General features: G+C 33.6%; 1 protein-coding gene across 1 annotated transcript in view; it reads right to left on the bottom strand.

Annotated features, from left to right (window-relative positions):
* The window catches only part of LOC106622699 (uncharacterized), a 150,178-nt gene that overhangs the window by 113,746 nt on the left and 12,178 nt on the right, over window positions 1-24,254 (bottom strand). The gene's annotated exons all lie outside the window — the stretch shown is intronic.

Raw genomic sequence — 24,254 nt, 5'->3', positions numbered from 1 at the left:
AGCGTTGTGCACAGTTGCATTTCCACAGAACTTAAAGCAATTTAATAAATGCACATTAATCATCGCACAACTACGCAGGTTATTATGTTCACAATATAACTGTAATTATAAACCAGGTATTATGTAGGTATATATTCTTTATATCAATATTATTTCGCAGTAGTGAACTCGCTTATAGAGCAACGACTATAGTAATTATAGAAATTAGATTTTTCCTCAGCCAAGTTTGGAACTAACATCCCACAAGTTCATAGTTGAGCAGCAAAACAAATAATTCGAGCTCTTCGCACTACCTCGTTTTTATTCGCTTTAAATATTCCGAAAAATTCTAGGTGAAACCCAATATTGTGTTCGTAACTATCTTTCGGTTAGCATTGTGTCTTACGTTAGGATCAACGAATTTTTTTTGGGGTTATCCATAACGATGTTGCTACATTTCGGCTCCATATGGGTTATGCGCATTGTGTGTCAGTTTTAAAAGCTTAGTCAGGTGTGATTTAGAGGTTCGAAGCCCAGCTTTACACGAAAACGCATACTATCGGCAAAAGGAACTAAAACATTCTGAACTACCTTGGTATGGACAAGCTATTGGGGTAACAACACTATATTCGAACAACTCAATGGATTCTCCATACAGTGTTATAGCAGCGACTTGAACACAACAGTAGATATTAATAGGATAGTAGGCCTCATAACAAAGATACCACTGTACACAGCAAGTTGTCCGTGTTTATTTTAATACGAAAACTTTGCCATAAATCGATTTGCAAAAAACGTATTACATATCACAAAAAAAACAAAATTCGGTGAATGCACTTAAAACCATCTGTTCATATTTGATCAACTGTAGGCCCACATAAACTCAGGTAGGAGTTCCGGAAAATGAGAAAATTAAAGTAATATGTGCTTGAAGTATACTGAGTTCGTTTCGTATAAAGGACATGAATACACTTAGTCCGCGAAAATTCAAAATCCGCGATACTTTTTGAACAAACCCCGTATACTATTAAGTTTGCCACGATATTTGTAATACCCAAAACAAAAACAAAAAACGTCGGAGACCCTTAAAGTATATATTTAAATGTCTGTTTGTACACGAAATAGTCTCTCATGTTTTGAGATATCAGTCTTAAATTTTGCACATGTCCTTTTCTCACCAAGAAGCTGCTCATTTATCGGAATCGCCGATATCGGATAACTATAGAATATAAGTTTCATACAAACATTAAACTCAAGTTTTTTTATGGAAAATTGTTCAGATCGGACCACTTTGACATATAGCTGCCATACAACTGACCGATCAAAGTCAAATTCTTGTATGGAAAACACTTTTTTTGTCAAAAGAATCTTCACAAAATTTGGAAAAGATTGCACAATTTCCGAACATATTTTTCAGATCGCGCCACTGTAGCTTATATCTGTTATTCAAACTGATCGACCAAAATCAGAATAAAAATCTTTGTATACCTTTTTCCCCATAAAAAAATGCAGCTGTGAAGTTTATTATAGCTTCGGTGCAGCCGACGTTAACGTATTTTTTCTCCTTTTTAAACAATGTTTAGGTCTCTCTAACACGCTTAAAAGAGAAGAGCAAGCAGGAGAAGAAGTGGCGTAGATAAGTGCGCTTCTTCTCGCTAGTGATTACTTGTCATGTTAGTAAATAGAATTTCATTTTATCTGATAATTGCATTTGAAAGAAGTATGAGCAGTCTTTCAAGCAATAACGCCATTAACAATGCACTTATATACAAATTCTCTTATATATATGTGTGAGCATATATAGTGTATAGGCAAGTGCAGCATTAAATCTACTGTTTACACACTTCATTGCTTATTTACTGGCTGTTTCTTGTGGTTGTTGCACTAGTTTAACATGCGAATAGCAATTTACATGCTGTCGATATGTATGTGCGTAAACTACTCAGGAGACAGGAAATTCTACATGCTGCTCTTTTTATATTAACTTATTGTCTGCTCTTTGGGCGTTCTCGCCTTATCATGCTTCGCAGGCGAACCACTTGGAAGCCCTTTTGTGCCGATGTTTGTTGTCTATATGTGTGTGTGTGAGCACCTATGCGAGTCTGTGCGTCCATAATTTCTATTTCCTTTTTCCGCTTTCTTTTGTTTGTGTACAACATTGTCATCCACTACACACACGCACACACATGCACATATACATCTTTATCTCAGTTCCACTCTAAGCCGCAAAATATGCGTTGGCCCGTTTATTTGTACCGTTATACGGTTTTGGAACGAGCGCACAGCATTGTCCGGCTCGGCAGCTGGTAAGACTAAGCTTTTTTATTTGCTTAATGCACTTATGTTCTTGCCATTATGCGTTGTCCAGTGTTTTGCTCGCAAGCATATGTGTGAGTGCGCACTTATTTGTATAAGAAAGCGCATAAGTGCGTGTGTGTATCTGTGAAGTGTATGTGACCGACAAGCGCAACATGCCTTGACTTCCTGTTTTCGGTTCAATTATGGGTTCAATTTTGTTTGCAAATATAATTCCGTGCTCATGAAAGGCTAAAGTATCCGTGTAAGTATCCTTAACTGTTGTTGCTGTTGGCATTTTATTCAGTGATGCCACGTCAGCCTTACTCTTGGCAGGTTTTCAGCAGATTCACATACAATATACTATTGTTGTTGCTTTTGGTTTCTTCGCCTATTTGTAGCATATTTACCTATCAATATATCTGCTCACATATTTACATGTATCTTTGTTTATATGTGCGTGTGTGTGTGCCCCTGCAATTTCGCTTCGACGTTGCCGCAACTATTGTCATTTTGGTCATTGCCTATTTGTCGTTCGACCTTTCTGCCCAAACATCTAACAAACAATGTGGTATAAGCCTCCAACGGCTCACGCTCGCCGCCAGTAGAGTAGGGTCTGAGCTTGTGTTTGCTCGAGTTTTGGCTTTCGTTTCGCTTTGTTGGCTCAATTTCCGTATTTAATGAGACGTAGCCGAATGTGCTGGCATTCCAATGCATGTGTGTGCTTGATTTCATTATGGTGTTAGTTTATGTAATAGCCGGTTCCATAAATTGGTGCAAGGATAGATATATTCATATATTTATGTATGAGTGTAAAAGAGTGTGCGTATGAAAGTGGTAACGTCTGAGTGAAATAACTTAGCTTTTGTAGAATTTTCTATTGTTCATGTATTTAGTGAATATAGCTGAAAGAATATGTTAAAACAGCTTAAGTCGAGATCAGCTAAATTTTGATTGCTAATATTAATCTCGACATATCTTTAAATTCTTATTTGTTACTAAGTTCAACTTTCGAATCTCGTAAATTATTTTAGATAAAATACAGCTTTGAGCTCCAAATCATTTGTTCAAAATAACTACAATTGCTTGCATTAACTTAAATCGGCGTTGTAGATCTGTTGAAAAATTCACATATTAGTATTTAGATCTCTTATTTGATATATTTGTAAACATTTTTAAAGGTGTTCTGCTATCCTAAGAAACATCATAAATGTTTTAACCGAGGTTATAACACAGACACCTCCTCACATTTTCTCATAACAAATTTTTAGGAAGAAGAATTTTTTCTAAAATATTTTTTATTCGAATCCCAAAAACTTTTAGAGCTTCATCAAACATGTGTAGATAGGATAATCCACTCACTTACATTAGCAGAGATATCAAATGTAGTGAAATTAGACTCCACAAGAGGTCAACAAAAAATTAAACATGACATGTCTTATTCTTATAGCATACTTCGAACGATCTGGTCCATTTTAATAGAAAGTTAGATGGTAAAAATCTGGTCTGAATCACAACTACTTTCTAGACTTCCCGATTTTGAATGCCTAAAAAAGAACATAAGGTATAAATTTTAAAAAGCATCTTTGAACTCAAGACACGCACCACAATGGGAAGAAGTTTTAAAAAGTATTTGCATTTCTAAGAGCATTACCGTTGCATGATAACACTATACAACATTCCTACGTCTTTCCAAGAAAGTCTAAAAAAAAATTCAGAAAATTACACCTCCATTCTACAACAAATTCTCTATCTCAATTAAAAAGTTATCCTCTTTTATTACTCACATACGCTTATATGCCAAATAACGGTATTATTCGGATATGCAAAAGCCATCAGGTTTACGCACTGCAAGCGAAACAAAGAACACAAATTAGGTCACCGAAGCCTCTCTCCATCAAGAAAACGCCGCAAAAGTATTTAATAAATAATAATTAATAAAGTATTAACAGCACTCAGTAAAAGTATGCACCCACATTTTGTAATTGCGGTTATGTACTCACCACTCACCACTCACCGCTCAACAATTCAATTGTTTATATTATAAATTATTGCGTGAAGTGAAATGCACATGGAATTATAACAGCTATAAGCCAGTGCCACGCGGCAGTTATTGGCAAAGAAATGCAGAAATTCATGCGCAAACGAGTGCATCGAGCGAAACAACGGCCCTTTGCGATTTACCATGAAAGGAAAAACCGATATATTAAATTGTTATATAAAGACACATGAAAATATGCAATGCGCAGCTGTAACTTTATCTGTGCACCGCACGCGATAATCAGATAACGCCTCCAACATTAAATATTACTCATACGCCGTGCGGGCGTTGGAAGCTTTATTACACCATATATGCATTTAATACAAGGAAATATAAGTATATATGAGAATTTAAATGTAATCAAATATAGGATTAAAATTTTTTCATAACGGCATACATATATGCATGTGTGTGCGTGTATATAGTTGTAATATAAGATACGATTAATATTAATTGAAACTTGTATTAACTTTTGGACTCAGGGGTAAGAATAATGGCAATCTATGTAAGAAAATGCGATATCCTTTTATTATTGTTGTAATTAAATAGAAAAGTGAAATTGAGGATTTATTATCATTCAATAACTTGATTTTAGTGGGAAGTAGCCACTAATTTAAGGCGTTATATCCATTTGCAAGTCAGAAAAAACGCGTGTGAAAATAATGTGCACATACAGAATTTAATATACCTCAATAATCGGCGATTCATTTCGAAAATTTTCGATGCCCTCGATTCCATAGCCGATCTCCAGGAAGACCACAGAAAAAAGGGTCGGGCGTTGAGAAAGCATTTTCTGCCTAAAAGTATCTACAAGTATATATACTTATACACATTCTGCATGGCTTAGAAAATCGAAATTACTATCAAAAATTGTATTGTGTTTATTGGTTCGACTTGAAATTTTCACACAACCTTTTTAGATATATTTATCAGATAAAGATCGACAACAGCGCTTCGAGAAAAACACGTTTAAGGTTTTAAAACCGATTAAATAAAGTACTTTTTGTACACAAATGCGCCCATATCTTCGAAAACTTTTGCCGAATCAAATTAAATTATTTTGAGAATATTTTTAAATATATTATATATACAAAAAAATGAAGTTTTAAAGCTTCGTTTGTGAAAAGAAAACTTTTTCAAAATGTGCTTAAAAACTCAAATATCCAAAATTGCACTAAAAGAAATATATAAATAAATGAGATAGATATGTAGGTTTACATAATGATAAAAAATTATCTTTATTTCTTAAACACTTAACAACTTAGTTAACTCGCTATTCACATACATATTGCTTAGCGTTACCAAAATAAGACTCTTAACAGTGCAACTTAAAAGCCACATAAATTTCAATAAACAAAAGTTAATTCAATCAGATTTAAAGTATAAATAGGCAATTTTCGGGTTAATAACCGAGCAAGCCAAAGGCGTAGAAAAGAAATTGTAAAACGAATAAATCGCCCGTAAACAAGATGAAGAATGTGTGAAAAGCGATATTGTCACATACATATATATTAACACACATATATACTAGTATGTATCCATACAATATATATATACAGTATTTATTCCTTCGACACACCAGCTAAATATTAACACGTAATTTATGTGCTTAACGTGTGAGCGCCTTCTATTTAATAGCCACATTAAAAAGCGGAATATGTGTAGTATAAGCGATAAAAAGCCCATACTCAAGCGTTGCACGCACAAGTGTTGGAACGGGAGAGACGGGTAGACTTAAGATCAACCCAAACAATTATTATATGTTATCAAGAATTACTTATGCAGTTAAAAAAACTTTGCAAAACTAAAAATAAAATCAAAAACAAGTAATGAAAAACCGACAAAAAATTTTAAGAAATTATTAAATACTTCTCACTGTGCAAAGTCTCATTTTGTATCATAGATGTGGTTTGAACATTTTTTTTTTAATATTTATCTCGATATCAAAGATTCGTGGCATTCTTTGAAGCTTTCCTAGACTAGTTTTGGTGGATTAATGTACACCTTGATAGACTTTCCTGCCAAAGTGGAGTTATAGCCCTTTCAAAGTTAATATCGCTCGCGATCCTTTCAACATTATTATGATTACAATATATACACGAATAAAATATCTCTAAAAAAAATAAGAAAACATACGTTGTATTCACTTATTGAAAGAGAAGAAACAAATGCGCGTTTTTAAATCATAAGTTAAACTGACCAGGAGTGTGAATTGTGCCGTTTATTTACTTTTTCATTACAAAATTGGCCCTTTTTAAGACTTTTAGACTACTCGGCTATCATAAACACCTCTATGTATACCTAGTGGGCAAATAGAACACTACAACACTACTTTCAAAAGATATCTATGTGAAAGATAGAGGAGGCTGATGAGAAACCAAAAAAATTGACGAGGAAAAAAACAAAATGGATTTTTTTTACCCATACAGCATCCATTATTGAGTCGAATGACGATTACTTGCTGAAAGGATCTTTCAGCTCTCCACTACTCTGTGCAATTTTCCGACGCTCTATTAATTTTTTTTTTAATCCCAGCAAAAATTTCAAGATCCGGGTAGATAAATGTCATAGGGTTGTATATCTGCCAAGAAAAGTATTTACAGTTTCAAAGTTTTTCAAAGGGTAACCATTAATGCACGGTTACTATCTGAACGCTAAAGTCGCATAATAAAACTTGAAGTCTTACTTTTAAAAGTTTTTCAAACGTTAATAAAACCTCGTCTAATACCTTTTTTTTCTACATATATATTGTACTTATATATTTTCTATATATGTCTACCACAAATAGTCAAAATAAAACGATATCTAAAATATTACTAAATTGCGACATACCATAAACAAAGATTTAAGAACATTGTGAAAATATTTTCAACAATTTCTGCTTTGTCTATATATTTTGAAACACAAAAATTTCTTGGAGAAACGTGTGCAAGAAATTCCAATAATGAAATGCTTCTCTTTTTCAACAATTATTTATAAACAATGGAGTATGAAGTGGCAGCGATATTCGTATATTAAAGCCCAATAGAGTAAGTGGAGAGAAAAAAATAAATACCGTTACACACACACACACACTAACATATAGAAGCTTTATATAGTATGAATATAAGCTCATAAAATAGAATAGGCTGAGTAGATTTGGTTTGACTATTGACCAGCAGCCGTTCGGCGCACGTAGATGGCGTGTTCGGCATGCCGAGTGTGTATTAAAGGGTATGGTGAGTAGAACACACATACGCTTGCATATAATTAAACATATTGCATGTCTATATACATAGTATATTTATATGAAAGCAGATATGGGGCTTACTATTTGCCATAATGTGGCTTAAAAGAATGCTACTTTTGCTCCATAAAAGCAAACCAAACTGAGGTCATTGTGCATGTTGGTATGTGTGCGCGTCTATGTTTCTTTCATATGCACATATGCACGTATGGACATTCACATTTGCTTTGTTGTTTTTGGTAATCCTTTGAAATGCTTTGATAACAAATTTCTTGCAAACAATTTCTATTAACCTTCATTGATATGAAATAGCCCATCGGCTAGCATATTCTTTGCTGTTTCTTTTATGCGTCGATACTTAGAGACGTGCTGGCAATGATGACCATACATACATACACATGTGAATATACCGTTGTTTGCGTGTTTTTTGCTACTTCGGCTTCCGCTGTGATTGGATTGACCCTGCGTACATGCTAAGGTCAATCAGTTGATCTATTTCTTGTATTAGGTTTCAGATCTACACCCTTATAGGAACTTGACGGCGCACAGTGGTATGCTATTATACAAATTCTGGCAAAAAGTAATACCAGTTATTGTAAGGGGGTAAAATTTGTTTGGGACGTAATAATCTTTACACTTAAAAATAAATATGATAATTATATTATTATAATAATATTAATGATAATATTTCTTACAAGCGGAAAACTTCCTTAGCTTCTTTATTTCTTAAATAGATATGGTGAACAAGGTTCAAGTTCTTATATGGAACTTTTTATGCAGGTAATCTAGCTTCGGTGAAGCCACAAAATATAATTTTTGAAATTGTTTAAATCGTAAAGATTCTTTAATCTAAAATGTTACTTTTTGCAAATACTGTACCATAGTGCAGCCTACAATCTTTATATCCCTAAAAGGTTCTACTTTGGGTTTTATTTTCAATAGCCCTAAAGAATTGAGATGGCGCACACCTAACCCCGTACATAAATACATACACATATACATCCACACCATATAGCCAAGTTTTTTTCCTCTAACCTGGACTAAAGTCAGTAGTGTAATGTGTATGCAACACATGTGCCATATTTGGTAGGCATTTTGTGTAACGCATAATTTTAACATAAAAATCGAGTTTAAATGTCGGTATTTCAGACGCTGCAACTCTTTCGTTTCCTAGCTGTCGAGCAACTTAATCGACAATCTTCGCCATAGCGGTATGCATAGGTTATACCTATAGCTGTTCTAAAGTGAAATAGCAGTGCTTTTTTAAGCAACAACAACATATTTACGTTAGTAATTTTTGTTGTTTATTTGCTAAATATCATTACACGTTGAATACCCCTTCACATGCACCTACTGCATGTTATTCAACCTGACCCGTTACCCGCTTTGATTTGACAATTTTTTTTTTGTTTGTTTAATGTGCGACAATTGCGTTATTTATTTGCGCCATTAAGGGTTAATGCGTTGTTGATTGCGGCAACAAATGATGTGATTATTGTTAAGCCATTGCACACATATACATATATATATGTGCTCATATGTATGTGTAGGTACATATAATATGTGCATGTGTGTCTGTTACATGGCTTTATTATGTAAATGGTCTGTGATTACACACGATTTTATGGGAAATTGTTATTATTAAAAATGCTACCACAAACCAATTTTATTTTCCGAAGGCTTTCGGGAATTGAGTTACAGGGATTTAAGCGTTGTTTTACACACTCATACATATATAAATTAATAACATTATTAACTGAAGTGCCATAAGCATTATTTATCTATGTGATGGACCGATTATGTTGTCATATTAAATGGGTGGCAATGAGCTTCCATTAGAAATGTGTTGCAGTGAGTGAAAGCTTTTTTCATATGAATTGCGTTACAATTTAATTTCTCTATGGTTTCGCACTGATTGCCTGTCATTTACGATAATATCGAATATAGATGTATGAGCTTCACATTTCAATTTTGACACTGTTGCATACTGAACTAAATTTAGGTTATGAATTTTTCGGTGTGAACTATCAATAAGGCATTGTCAGGTTTTAAGGCCTATCCTGTCGATTTATCTTGATGAAGTATAATGGTTTCTAGAAAGAGTTCTTCAAGAATGTTTGAAATATTAAGAAAATCTTTTGTCTTAAGAAATCATCAAAGATCATTTACTATAAGCGTTCGAATAATAGGGAGAAATTGAAAGTTTCCAACGTTAAATTAATCGATTATACTCCCGCTTATTATGCACATATACTCAACTTTGATTCCGACTGGTCCATTTAAACTGACCATGCTAAACAACATTGGTACAGCAGTTCCGTTATGTTCGTGTGAAGTTTGACCTCCATATGTCAATTAGTGTGTGTTTGGCAGCTGTTTGTTCACAATGGGAACAGCTTTTCTGGCGGTTTTTATAAAATGGGTAAAGTTCGAAAACGATAACTCTCGTTTTGTGTTTGGCCAAAAGTCAGTCGTAAATATACTTTCAGGATGATGTTTTTAAAGTACTGTTTCTTTAATTTTTTTGATGAAAGTTGAAACGATTACTCGCATGAGTTTTCGATGACTTTCACTACATGCTTTGTGCCACTCAAATGTAAGAGTATGTGTTTTTGATAAAGTAAATTCCCCAAAACAGTTCTGCAATATTTTCAATAATTCCGTTGCCGTGATTCCATTGGAAATACAAAACTTCAAGTATTATATATATATTTGTTTTGTATTGTAAACATCGCCCTAATTTGGTCTTAAGTGTACCATAGCTTGAATTACAAAAAATAATAGCAATAAGTGAGAGTAAGATTTTATGACGTCAGGTTAGCGAACTTTGAGTAGAGACTCAAAAATTGTTTTTTTTTTTTTTTTTGTAATTTGAATTAACATCCGACATTTCTATTGCGTAACGTTAAAATTAAAACTGTTTTAATTTCTTGGGTACAAAAGATTTTGTAACACATTCAAAAAAAATTCTGTAAATTTATTTATACCGTTTACTACATACTACTTAACACGTTTTTAGCCCCATTAAATGTAACCAAATTATAATTTTCAACAGTATAATTTTATAGTTGAAAACAAAAATGTATTATTGACTGTCAAATCTAGAAAGTACAGTGCATACCAGCATTATTTGTAGAAAAACTAATGAATTCTTGCTCTACCAAATCATAATATCAATAATCCTCTCGATTGAGGTTGAAATGCTCATATGGTTGAATTTGGTGTGTGAGGTGATTTATCGTACTTATATTCACTCTTCACTTCTGGATATGATTCAGTAAAGAAAATTCTATTCCGCCAACGCAATAGTTTCAAGCCCTTTATGACTTTTAGCGTCGTTTATATATATTAAATATATTTAATTTATTATGTTTTCAAAATCTTTAAAAGTAACTTTTAATTTTTACCACTAACAATGGTACAACTGGTCTAAAATCTGTAAGCAAAACTTGGTATAGGTCAAGTTAGTAGTTATACCACTTTGATGAGATATCCGCATACTCAATTGTATTGGTTGTAACTCGTTAACTTTGTTGTTGGTAAATAGTTGTGTCACTAGAAAATTGAGCTCAAATAATATTTGCTTGATTTACAAATAATTCTCGCGCAAAAAAAATTAAGAAGAACTACTGAGCTAATAAAAAAATGCGTCACCCGAAAGTCATTATAGAGTTTGCGAGCAATATTTTATGGCATTTGAATACTAAAAAACTCAAACAACAAATATTACAATTATAAGGCACGAGACATGAACTCTGGGTGCAGAAGTTTAAATAAGCACCATAGCTGTATGTGTGTATGTATGACACTTTTGGGGACTCTGCAGGAGGGAAAGAAAGCAGAAATTGCAAGGCTAAAGCAATATAAGGGGAAAGAATTTGAAAAACACAAAAAAAAAGGCAAGAGTGTGGCTATGTTGCCGCTTTGACGCATTTTCTATTTGTTTATTTCTTAGAAATTTTCTGCTTTTTAATGATGCGTGGCAGCGGAAGCAACATAACAGTGACATAAGTATACTAATATGCAACGTAACACGCACACAATTACAAATTTCTTCAAATAAATGCATGTGTGTGGTTGAGCGTTAGCGCGCTTTGATTGCGTACGCCTTTCTTTCTGCGATAGCTTTGTTTACCAAGTACAATAAATTTACATTTTTATCGAAAAAGTTTCATCGTACGCGTAAAGTTTCAAAAATAAATACACACATACAAAAACCCAGAATGAATGAATTGGAAAATGGAGCGATTCGCAGCAAGGCAACAGCGCGCGGCTTATTGGGGTTGAATGCTAAATTTCGCGCACAAGTTTATTTTATACATGTGTGTGTGTGTGTGTGTAATATTAACTATCTTAGCATCCATGATGCTGACTTGATAGCGATATCATTAACTCCAACAATTCCAAAAGATTGCTATGCGACAACGCGCACGCACGAGGGAGCGGAAAAGGAGAGAAAGAGATAGTTGCGGCCGCATAAAAATACAAAAAATGCTTTCTAGTTTAAAGTGAGTTAACGACAGTTACACTAAAATCCATTGATTTTATACCGTTAGTAAGTTTTGTTATTTTTTTGCTTTCATATAGGTTAAGTCAAACGTTGATATAAGTTATAATATATGTATAATTCACTCTTTCACTCATTCAATTTCTTATAACAAATTGCTGTATGTTTGTATATGTTTTTTGTTGTGGTTGTCGCATTTTCATTACTACAATTGTTTGTTTCAAAAGTGTGATTGATACTGTTAACTGTTGTGTGTTAACCGCCCTGAACAGTGGGAAAGGTGTGATTAAAAACCGAACATTTTTGTTAAAAAGTTTTTATTTAATTTTATTCTAAGCTATTTAAAATCAGTGAGAGTGAATTTTCTATGCCAGATATTATAGGTAGTCTTTGAGGAAGAGCACTGGAACTACGCATAGAACTAGACATATGTATATACACTAAGGTGAGCTACATAACTAACCTATTGAATAAATGGATTAAAATTAACCAATACACAAATAAAAAATACCCCAACAAGGTACAATATCTAGCTTATATTATATCGTGGATTCGTATAAATCAAACCTTAAGCAAAAAAAAGTGTTTTCTTATTCACTATATTAATATGAAGGAAACTTCATCCGAAATTCATCGTATTTTGGTAGAAATTTGCGGTGAAATGCTGTAGTTGAGCGGACGTACAAAGAAGGTTTTGTACCATTTAAAAGTACTGATTTTGGCTTTAAAGACGAGAAATGGCCAAAAAGTTTGAAGATATAAACCTGAAACAACTCGATGAAGAACACAAAAAAATCTCGGAGAATCTTTGAGAGTCAATCAAGCAGCCATTTAAATATGTTTAAGAGCAACCGGATACATTCAAAATCAAAGGAATTGGGAATTGGGCCCGAAGACGTTGAAACCTCGTCAACCAGCCGAATCAGCGGTAAAGCCGAATATCATCGACGCCATGGTAATACTCCGTATTTGGTTGGACATGTTGTATTATGCGCTTCTAAAACCAAGGAAACAATCAAAGTATCAAATTTAAGGAAAACATTTCAGATTAGAGGGAAAATTTTCAGGTTAGGAGGTGAGCAAAGGAGTGAACAGAAGCCAAATCAGTGTACTTATTTAAGTATGTAAAAAATAAGAAGCTTGAAAAGAATTCCTTACCATCAGTATCACATATAAAATTGGTTTTTACAAGTATAAACAGTATGTTTTGAAAAATTGCAAGAGCGCTGAAGAAGTACAATTTCTACAAAAATAAGAGTTAGAAAGAAAATTGGACTCAATGATTATTAAATTTAGTTAAGCAAAGATTCAGCACTGTAAAGAAATACAATACATTTTTAAATGTTTGGAAAAATGTTTATACCTTTTTTTTTCATTAACAAAATCAAATTTTGAAACTTTAAATATTTTTTGATGCCAAATTATACCCATTCGGTAGAGTTTTGATTTGGTTACCATTTTTTCTGCACAAGTTTAATAGATTTAGCACCACTGTGTGCCACTGACATTCTAAAATCAAACAGTTATAGCTGCAATACCGCCAAAGCGAGGAAACACTATCAAGCACACATCCTGAACGCATGGAAACGATTGTTTTAACTGCCGTAATACCATAGTAGTAACAAAAGCTAAAACTACACTATCGCCAAGATAATAGCAGAAGGTTAAAGCATTAAATTGTGTCATGGTCGCCTATAGCGAAGAATTTGTACCGCAAGCGTATATCGATGACACACACACACACACACACACATAAAACAATGCGTGAATTCACAGCACATCGATAGCAACAAAAATAAATAAATAAATCGGAAGCGGTGTATAAGCAATAGTCCATGTCAAAGCAGCAAAACCCTGAACAATAGTCGTGGAACCAATACCCATAATGACCGTGTCGCAGCAGCAATAACAATAGCGGCATGCAAAGTTATATACCGTTATACAATGGCAACATTTAGCAGCGTGAGTAGACAATAACGTTGTGTGTTGTCTGATGTGCGGGTGGGTAAGTGTGCCGCGGCTGAGCTGAGCATTTTACGACACTAACGTTCTCCAACAAAGCTGCCTGCTAGTTTATTGTTGTTATTGTCATCAAAGTCATTTGAGTCTGTCAACGCGCCGGATGCTACAACAACAATTTCGCTTTTTTCTATTTTTTTACAGTGCTTTAAATTCATTTTAATGATTGCACAACGGCTCTTATATATTTTTTTAACTATATTCACAAACAATTTTTTAGTTTCGATAATGTTATGGTCGTTTAAAAGTCATATTCTATGGTCGTCGTTGCCAATGGATTTTTTCTTATTTATGTTGAAAACAATATTAATAATATTTTTTATGTTTTACTCAGTTTTTCAATAGCAATTTATTTATATTTATGTGCATCTATATGTATTATTTGTTTGTTTACTTATTATAACTGTACTTAATAACTATGAACTCTTTCATTTTTCATCATAAAATGGCTGTTGAATGTGACTTTTAACTCGTAACTGCGGCAACTTCGGTTTTTGCAGTCAAAAATTCGTTTATGCTTACATATACTTTTATTAAATTTTAAATATGAACCTGTTTCTTTGCTTTGTAGCTTTGATTTTGCACTCCCATAGTAAGTAAAAGTTCCATAGAAATTAAACCATGAGACCAAAGAAATTCTTCCAAGTTTCATACAATTACACATCTCTTACATAGTTTCGATTTTTTCTTCATATTTCCTTTTCGTTTTTATATAAATGAGTGACTGTGTAATTCTCGAATATGGCTACTTTAAACCCCTGAAAATTTGTATTTTGGAGTTTTACTTAGCTACTCATATTCCATAAATTTGGTTTAAATAAAAAATGTTTGAAAATGTTTTGGAATGTGCGAAGAAAATTTAATTTATGGTCACCGAAATGTTTTCTAATGCTCCCATTTTTAACAAGATTTCTTTACACATGAACTCAAGCTGCAACCTTTCAATTATGCAATCACATCAAGCTATTTGCTTGAGTTGAGGAAGCTTAAAAATTATTTTTCATATAGTTACTTAAATAATGTACCTGAAATACTCTTAAAATATAAGTTATGTTCTATATATAGGTGGGAAAATCATCACCGTCGCTACCCTGATGACTCCACAATTATTAGAGTATTATTTTACCACTAATGTACCTTTTCATATAAATAGTTTGAAGAAGCCTTTGTCTTTAATAAATAAATAAAAATATGTATTATAACATATTTTTTTTTGTACTTTAATAATCAGTGATTCATTTGAAAATTTGGTTTTGGACGGGTGTCGGGCGGGGAGGAAAAGTTTTCTGCACAAAATTATTTCAAACCCAAAAACCACAAAAATTTATTTGTTATTTGCATCGAAAGACTAGTCAAAATTTAACTGGAGGTATCCAAAAAAAAAAAAAAAATACGCTTATATCTCGGAGAGATATAATCTTTGAGATTCACAACAGGATATATACTTTTAAATACTACAAATACAGAGAATAAAATATCGAAAGTAGGAGCATCTTTTACACTACAAAAATAAGGCATTTAATTAGCTTAAGTAACTGCCAGGCATAAAAGACCAGCAACGATGTGATATTCGCTGCCAAAATGCTATATGAAGAACTATAAAATATCTTTTATGAACCAAACAAAACAAGTTTCCAATGAGCAGCAGCAACAACAACAAATTTACTGCATTTACGATGGAAATTTTATAAATACATGTATGTATGTATACATGTATTTTGTTGTTTGTAAGCAAGGGCAACAACAAAACAAAACTGAAAATTAAACAACAGCGCAGCAACAACAACAATGCGGTTGCCACAAAAACCGCAAAACGAACTGAAAAATCTTTGGAAATGATGACTGCGGTGGCAACGCTGCAGCCTTTGGTGGCGCGGATGCGGATGCCGGTTGATTGGCTGGTAAACGAATGAATGAGCGCGCTAGCGAGGAGTGACGACGTGCCGGTTGGTGACAGCGTAGGCTGGTGTTTACCGCAAAACGCAAAAACACGCGATTATTTGTGTTGGATAAAGTGGTGTGCAGGGTGGTGGATGAGGGCGGTTGAAAAGTTGGCTAAACAGCAAAGACAACGAGAATTGTGTTAATACACTCGGTCGATTCTGTTGCAAAGTTCCATTATGTTGTGCGACCGCTTACGCTGCGCTTTGTCGCACGCTTTGTGGGAGTTTACGGTCATACGCCCCACAAATCATCGTAAAAATCTTTCGTTTTCGAATAAATGCGATTGTTGGGGCACACGCATACATAGATACATAAATACAAAAGTGCCCAAATGTAGCGCATATCTAATGTGGTTTATAATTGGCGTTTACAAAACACATAACAGAGTTTATATACGAGAAGCATATATATGAATACATACATTTAAGGCACACTGTGGTGAGGAAGTTTCAAAACTTATCAGATGTGTAGGGCGTCAAAGTTGGTTATATAGAATACATAATACATATATATTCATCGTTTCTTACTGATCTGTAACTTCCGCGTTTGCTCGCTTTAAAGCAGAGATTCTAATGTCTTGTGCTTGCTTATGCTTATGCGTTAGAGTATAGGGGGGGGGGGGGGGGGGGGGGGCTTAAGCTTTGTTTGCTGCTTTTTTGTGCTATTTTCCTGTACAGGAGACCCCTATAGCGTTACTTTTATGTTGATATTTAAATAAGAGGGTTGCCCTTATCTGAAAAATATATAATTGAAATAATATTATAGAGAAAGAAAGTTTAGAGGGGAAGTGAAGTAAAATGGTAAATATATAGAAAATATATAATAATAATTTTATAATTAATTATAACATTACATATATATTTTTTTTATTAGAGAGACAATTTTAAATGCATGAAATCGAAAGGGGTAGCGGTAACGACTTAAGACAATCTCAGTTCTATTATCGAAATATTTCATCTGATCGCCACATCTAGATTTATACCGCACATCTTATTGTATTTCACCTAATTTTTTGTATATACAGGGTGCTAATATGATATACAATATATTATTATATGTTTATGAGTTAGTAGAATGAACTAATAGAAGCAGTTAGAGAGGGATAGTTGCTAAGGATCTGTAAGAGTTGTACAAAAATTAAGGAGTTAGAGAAATTAGTTTCAGACTTATTTTGAAGATTTATTTGACTTTATTCCATATGAGTAACACATGTATGCAGTAGGATGCTGTGCGTCCATCGTCTATAATGCCTTTGCTACTTGACCAATTTTTTTCCTTACTAGAAAGCTGACTTCTTTTTGTGAGTTTGTTTGAGAAGCAAAATATATGCCTGCAATTCTTGGTTAGTTGTCCTACTCGAAACAAACTTAAAGTCGAAATCATTGTTATATCTCGCGAGATGTTCGAAAAGATAATTACAAAAATATTTTGATTAAATGCAACTTAAAAATATTATAAATAAATTATAAAAGGACAAATTAAATGAAATTGAAAGGCAATGCTTTCTCTTTTTTAAAATTTTTTCCATATTTACATACCAAGGCGATGTAAAGCAGACCCTGTATTTACCAGAGAGTATTTTTTTTTAGTTTATTCTTTATAAATTACATTGAACCTGTTCTGCATTATATTGTACATACCTACTACTTTCAAAAATCGCACCACATGCAAATCAGCATTCACTTGCACACGTCAAACATACCGACATCCCCACAATTCACTGTAACGCCACCGCTCTGCCTACCGCTGACTACTTTTTCTGTGTGGGCATTTTATTTGTGTCATTGCTTAGCGCTCGCAAACATTTCTGGGCGTTCATTGCAACCGCGTAACTTGCCCTCCCCAAACAAACACATTTACGCACACACAGGCACTCAAAAACAAACGGTCGGTAGCTGCCAGCCGGCAGTGTGACGCCCACACATTCAAGCAACATACTATTATCGGCTACTGTATACAGTTAGCGGCAAGTGCCACTTCGATAATTTTACGTTTGCTGCTGTTGTTGTAGTTACTGTAGTAGTCGATGATGTTGTCATCAGCGTTCACGATGATAATGATAATTATAATAGCGTGTCAGTTTGAATGCCCGACGTTGGAACGCGGACATCGAAGCGGGGTATAAATGGAACAAAGTCTCAGCCAGCTAATGAGGGCATTGACGTTTGTGCAGATTTTGCGCTTGCAGGAAAATTATGCCGGAATTGTGTGACATCTATTGAAGTGATTTACTTGTGTCTTCTTAAGTGAATAGGTGTATATTTATATAAATATATGAGCTTGTAATATTTTGTCACACACAATCAGAAACGGTTTTCTTTTAAATTTCACAAAATCTCCACATTTTTGCAATTTTAAAACTTTTAGGTTACTTAAAAATATTTTGCAAACTAGTTTGTAATAGAGAAACAATATATTTATATTTTTCCTTATTTTCAAATATTATTAAAATTTTTTTCTACTAATAAAACTGCTGAAGTTAAAAAAAATATTTATGCATGAATTTTTTTTTAATTTACAATTTTGAACTGAAATTTGAGAAAAGCTTTGGAAAATGAGAACCCTAAAATTTGGTTATAAATATATGAGCGCATTGTCCACCAGTTATCAATAACTAGCTTGTGCAATGTTAGTCTAATTACTTTTTAAGAAGTTATTGAGTAATGTAGTGTCTCTCAAATGCCTCCTTATTTCCTTTCTTGAACATTTTATTAACCGAGACGGCAGTCAAACAATAACGTTCTGAAAAGAAATTTCAATGTTGTATAAATTTATAAAGTGTAATTTCATATCACAAATAATCTGAATGCTGGTGTAGAAAATTGTCTAAATTATGACAGCGGGTAAACAAAGTTAAAACTTACTCACAATTTTTTTTCGTTTCCATGTGACTTATACTGCTCCAAAATTATGTAGTTTATTGAGAAAATTGAACTTACTAGTGCTAAGACTAAATTGAGCTAATTTAATACATTTCTTATATGCAACATTGCACCCAAGTGCATTGCGGGTAACGTGATTCTATATAATTAAATGCGCTTTTATTTTAATGATTTAATTTGTTAATCACAATTTAAGATTTACCAAAAAAGTTTGTGTCTTTCTATTGCAAATCATCGTCTGAATGCTAGGTTTATTATGTTTGACAAAATATATATATTTGTGCATATCTCCTATCTATACTACAGATACATACATATGCATATTCCCTTCGCCGTAGCGCAAATATAAAATGGAAAGTGTTAGAAAAAGAGAAGATATTCAAAATATATTGCCATCTGTTAGAATAAGAAATTTACACACTTTAATCCTTTCAACGCCGTAAATGTCTGTAATTTATGTGCACTCGTGTGCTGAGAAAAAGAGTTTGAAAGACTACAGGAGATGTGGGGTTTTTATGCAAACATAGATACCAGCGCCCACAGACGTGGCAACATAGCTCAGAGTAGAGCAAAGCCTTACAAACACACACATATGTACATATATAAACTTATACTTTTAATCTGATTCAGGTGGAGGGAGTCGGGAATGAGCTTTTACCAATTACATATGAGTTTGTATATAAAGAATTTCCTACACATTTGCATATAGCTGTACATATTTACATACACTTTATATGTATATGCATGTGCCAACTCTACAAGCTCACAAATGTATGCACTTTACTAATCCGACATGGATTACCTAGAATACTTTAAGATGTGTGCGCACAAGATGGCGACTAAGATCTGTGCTTATGTAGGTTTTATATAATATGTATATACATATATATTTAAGAGTTACTTATAGCACATACACTCGTGAGCAGGTATATTAGGCCCCTAGCCTCTCAGTAGCAGTTGACTGGCTGTCTGTGGTGGCACCTAGTCGATAAGCTCAACAAAAAGCCTCCGTTTTCTGAGCGAGTAAGTGGCAAAAGTTATGACTGTGGCAAGCGATGATGATGAGATAAAACAACAAGAACACTCATATATCATCGCTTAATAATAAGTGCTGCAACAATGGTGCTGGGTGGTCTTTAAGAATTTATGCAAACTGCATACAATTGCAAATAATGAAGTCAGCACATATGCATATATGTAAGCCCATATTTTTTCTTCAATTTGTTATATTTACTAGTTTTTCTAATTTCTTTTTAAATTGCAAACGATATTAGCCGTAAAAAAAACTTTCCGGACAACTTTCTAACGATACCTACATACATAGATGTGTATGGTGTACACGGCGTATAAGTAATTTCCGTATTCACCAAGTAACGTAGTCGAAGTCCATTTCTTTATACAATTTCTGCACCAAAACTAATAAAGTAATAATTCCCATCCTGTAGGATCTGCCTTATTCTGGTGGAACTATTTAGCATATCGTACCGAAGCTATAATACGCTACACAGGTGCATTTCTTATAGCATAAAAGCATAAACAAAGATCTTTATCTTGATTTTGTTCGGTCAGTTTGTACGATAGCTGTAGTTGATCTGAACCATATTCATGAAGTTTATAGCGTGCTCTTGGCAAATAATATATGCCAAATGTTGTGAATATATCTTGTCAAATAAACAAGTTTTCATTACAAGAACTTGATTTTGATCATTCCATTTGTATGACAGTTATATGCCATTGTGGTCCGATATCGGCAGTTCCGATTTATGAACAGCTTCTTCAGAGTTTTAGATCGTTATCTATAAATCTAGGGATTACTTTGCATATATACAGACAGGTATATATGGCTAAATCGACTTAGCTCGTCATGCTGATCAGTCAAATCGCTATTTTTTAGAGTCTCTAATATATTGGCTATATACGAGGATATATATTTGATTATTTCAGAACCTCGATTATTCGTTGATAAATTGCGTAGTAATTCTTGAGTTAATATTTTATAAAAAACCATTTTTCCCACTGCATTCCACGGAAAGCGCTAGAGATAATATAGAGCATTTATATATATATTTGACCAGGTCAAATTAAACAAAATTAGAAAGTTCTAAAATTGAATTCATAATAAAAATGTTGATTTTAGAATTTTATAAAGATTTTTTTCTGATTTCTTGTTGACTATTTTATATCTGCTTAAGCTTGCAATTTCGAAATTTGATAAACTTTTAGAAAAACACTAAATTTTACACCTATCTTTCTAGTTTATATGTAGATTATATGTTCAAACTGACAGACAGTTATAAAATTAATCACACTCAGTTGCTTTTCACTATGAAATATGGTAACAAGTTCATACACATATATTATATGTAACACTTTTTCAAGAGTCCAAAGCAATTTGAGTGAACCGTCGTTGGACGCACATGCTGCCATAGTGCAATCTGTGCACCCTAACACATCTGCTTGTCGACAAGCAATCTCGCTTTGAGTGGCCAAATGACGTGAATGCGAAACGGTTTTTGTCTGTTAACCACACATTTCGCAATTTATATTTATATTTATAGATATTTTACATTTTTAACAACACCACCTTTCCACTCTCTTCAGCTGCCTTGCGCACATTTGCCACACCACAAGCGCCGACACATACTCAAATCATTTGCGAACACATTCTCTTCAGGGCGTTTGTGAAAATATATTTGCTCAATTGTTATTGCTACTGTTACTTTTTTTTTTTTTTGTCATACTCTCCTCCCCACCTCACCATTTACCAGCGCAAATATCTTATGAAGTATTTATTTAAATATTTTATAAATTTTTCATTCGTGCGCATTTATTTTGTGCATAATTTTTCACACATGTCTGAGACTGAATACAAGCATGCGAACAATAATACCAATAAAAATCCCATACACACATTCAAAATCATTGAAGGAAGCAGCGTTTGTAACAGCAGCAATGGGCAGCGTTGAAGTTTTGCTGGTGATAGTGTCGAAAGCTGCGCTCCTAAGTGGGTGTATGCATATATATGTATGTGCGTGTGTGTGGCTGAATGCGCATAAGTAAGTGACAACAAGGTCACTGAAGCACCACAACTCCAAATAGCTCCCTGTCGTTTCGCTGGTGAATGTGTGGCGTGGCGATGCCCCAATTTAGCTGCCCTATCAATATCTACAGCTGTAGCTCCTCACTAGACTGCTATTTTAAGCGCCTGTTCACCACTGGCAGGTATCTATATAAGTATATTGTGTATATGTACGTGTGTTTCCTTTGGAAGAGTGCTTAAAAATTTCACATGCTACATGAATTTTTTACGCCACCTACTTACAAACCGATCTACATGCCAAGCATATATAAATACATGGGTGTGTGTGCTAAATATGAATGACTGAATGATTGCTCACACACACACACACACGCACGTGTTCATATATATGCAGATTTATAGCTAAAAATGCCGCAACTGCTCCGCATCTCTCCCTCCTCCCCGTAATATTGCAACGCTCCTCTTGACAAGTAAAATACGCATTCAAATTAAGCGAAAACGTAATATTTTGTAATATAAATGAAAATGTATTCATTGCCATTTTTTCGCTTGAATTGCTTCAGGTGGCTGAAGAGCAATATTAGAAGCACATGCGAGTTAGTTGCAGGTTGTGGTCGACGAGTGAGTAATGGCTCGGGGCTGTCAACGCCTCTGGTAACTACAGTATGGGGTGAATAATGCATAACTGTATTTTTATATATATTCATAGAATAAATACCTGTATAATACTCTCTGTAAGGGTAAAGGTTCAAACATTTAATATGTTTCTCTTCGGCGCTTTTGCTTCTAAATTTTAATTTAATTATTTTTAAATTGAATAGAAAATTTTCAAAAAAAAAAAAAACGCTTCAACATATTTTTTTAAGCTCCAAGGCTTAAAGACTGTGTATCCCAGTTAAGTGTAGCGTATAATCGTATTAATCGTTATATTATAATCGTATCGCGTTATAAGCTTATATAATTTAAAATCGATCTATGTTTATATATGTGTTATATTTTCGAAGAAATTACTTTCAATGCTATTTTATTATTGAACTGTGGATTGTGGGTGAAATTTTGGGATTATAATCGATAATGTTTTAAGTCGAAGAAACCATCGTTATGATCAGTCATGCTCTATCACGAATTGCTCACCTCTTTTGACGAAAAAGTCAGTGAAAGAAAACTACCAATTAAAAAAATTTTAAAAGCTTTGCTGCAGGCTCAAACGCTTACTGTAGTAAGCTTTTGAATATTATCTGTCGTTTTTCGTTACTTGCAAAACTAGAAAAGCTCTTTTACAGCAACTTCCCCAATTCTTCTGTTAAAAAACCAACTTCCCTCCACTCCAGCGTACCGCAGTACTTTTATTTCAGTAGTTATTCCTTTAAACATCTTCTTATCACTTTGGGGAAAACAATTAGGTAATTTATGTGCCGTAAACCGTAGCTCAGCACTCAGCTGAAATTACTCATACGTCACGTACATCAATCTTTAATCTCACTTACATAACCGCACATTTCTTATTTCTTATTTTGATGGATCACCGCTTACTATGGAGACATTTGCAAACTTTTAGTGATTAAGAAAGTACTTTATATACACATATAGCTGAACCGACAAATAAACATATGATTTCCATGAGTATATGCGCCTTAAAGTATGCACGATTTTTCACAATGAAAAAAGTGTAATTTCTAACAAAATTATGTTTTAATTAATTTAATTATTTATTCTTAGGTTTCAAAAAATTTTGTTAAAGCTCGAACATAAAGTGATCATAAACATGTATGTTAGGTATTATGACTCCTACAAGTGAATTTATACTTGGATCAGTATATTATATTCCACTTCCACGAATGCACTAAAGAACAGACGGTTGAAGGGCAGTAGGCTAGGACTGGAGTAATATAACGTGTGTTTTTTAGACATGTGATTTTCAATAGTACAATAACTTTTAAGAGTTGGTCTTTTCGACCGTTGTTACGACAGTTGATTTATACTCAATTTGGTTTACCATTTCATAATAAAAATACTTACTTCGGAACGGTTCACGCGACGTAACGCGGGAAAATTTTGTTCAGCGATGTAGCTCACTATTTTTTGAACGTATACGTTAACAAACATATTGGTCGCGTTTGGAGTGATGATAGCCCTCATGCCATCATTCGAGCAGGTAGTGGCGCTAACGTGCTCGAAATCATTTTGAAACGTAATGGCAAAGCCATATATTTATAATAAGTCCAACTATAATATTTGGCCATAAAATTAAATTATATGCACCCTTGACAAAACTTATTGTTGTGAAGAGAAATCTAAATTAGAGTAGCTCGAGAATCTGC

This window comes from Bactrocera oleae, chromosome 2 (genome assembly GCF_042242935.1).
Source record: "Bactrocera oleae isolate idBacOlea1 chromosome 2, idBacOlea1, whole genome shotgun sequence".
Taxonomy (NCBI): domain Eukaryota; kingdom Metazoa; phylum Arthropoda; class Insecta; order Diptera; family Tephritidae; genus Bactrocera; species Bactrocera oleae.
This window is presented reverse-complemented; position numbering and strand designations above follow the sequence as displayed.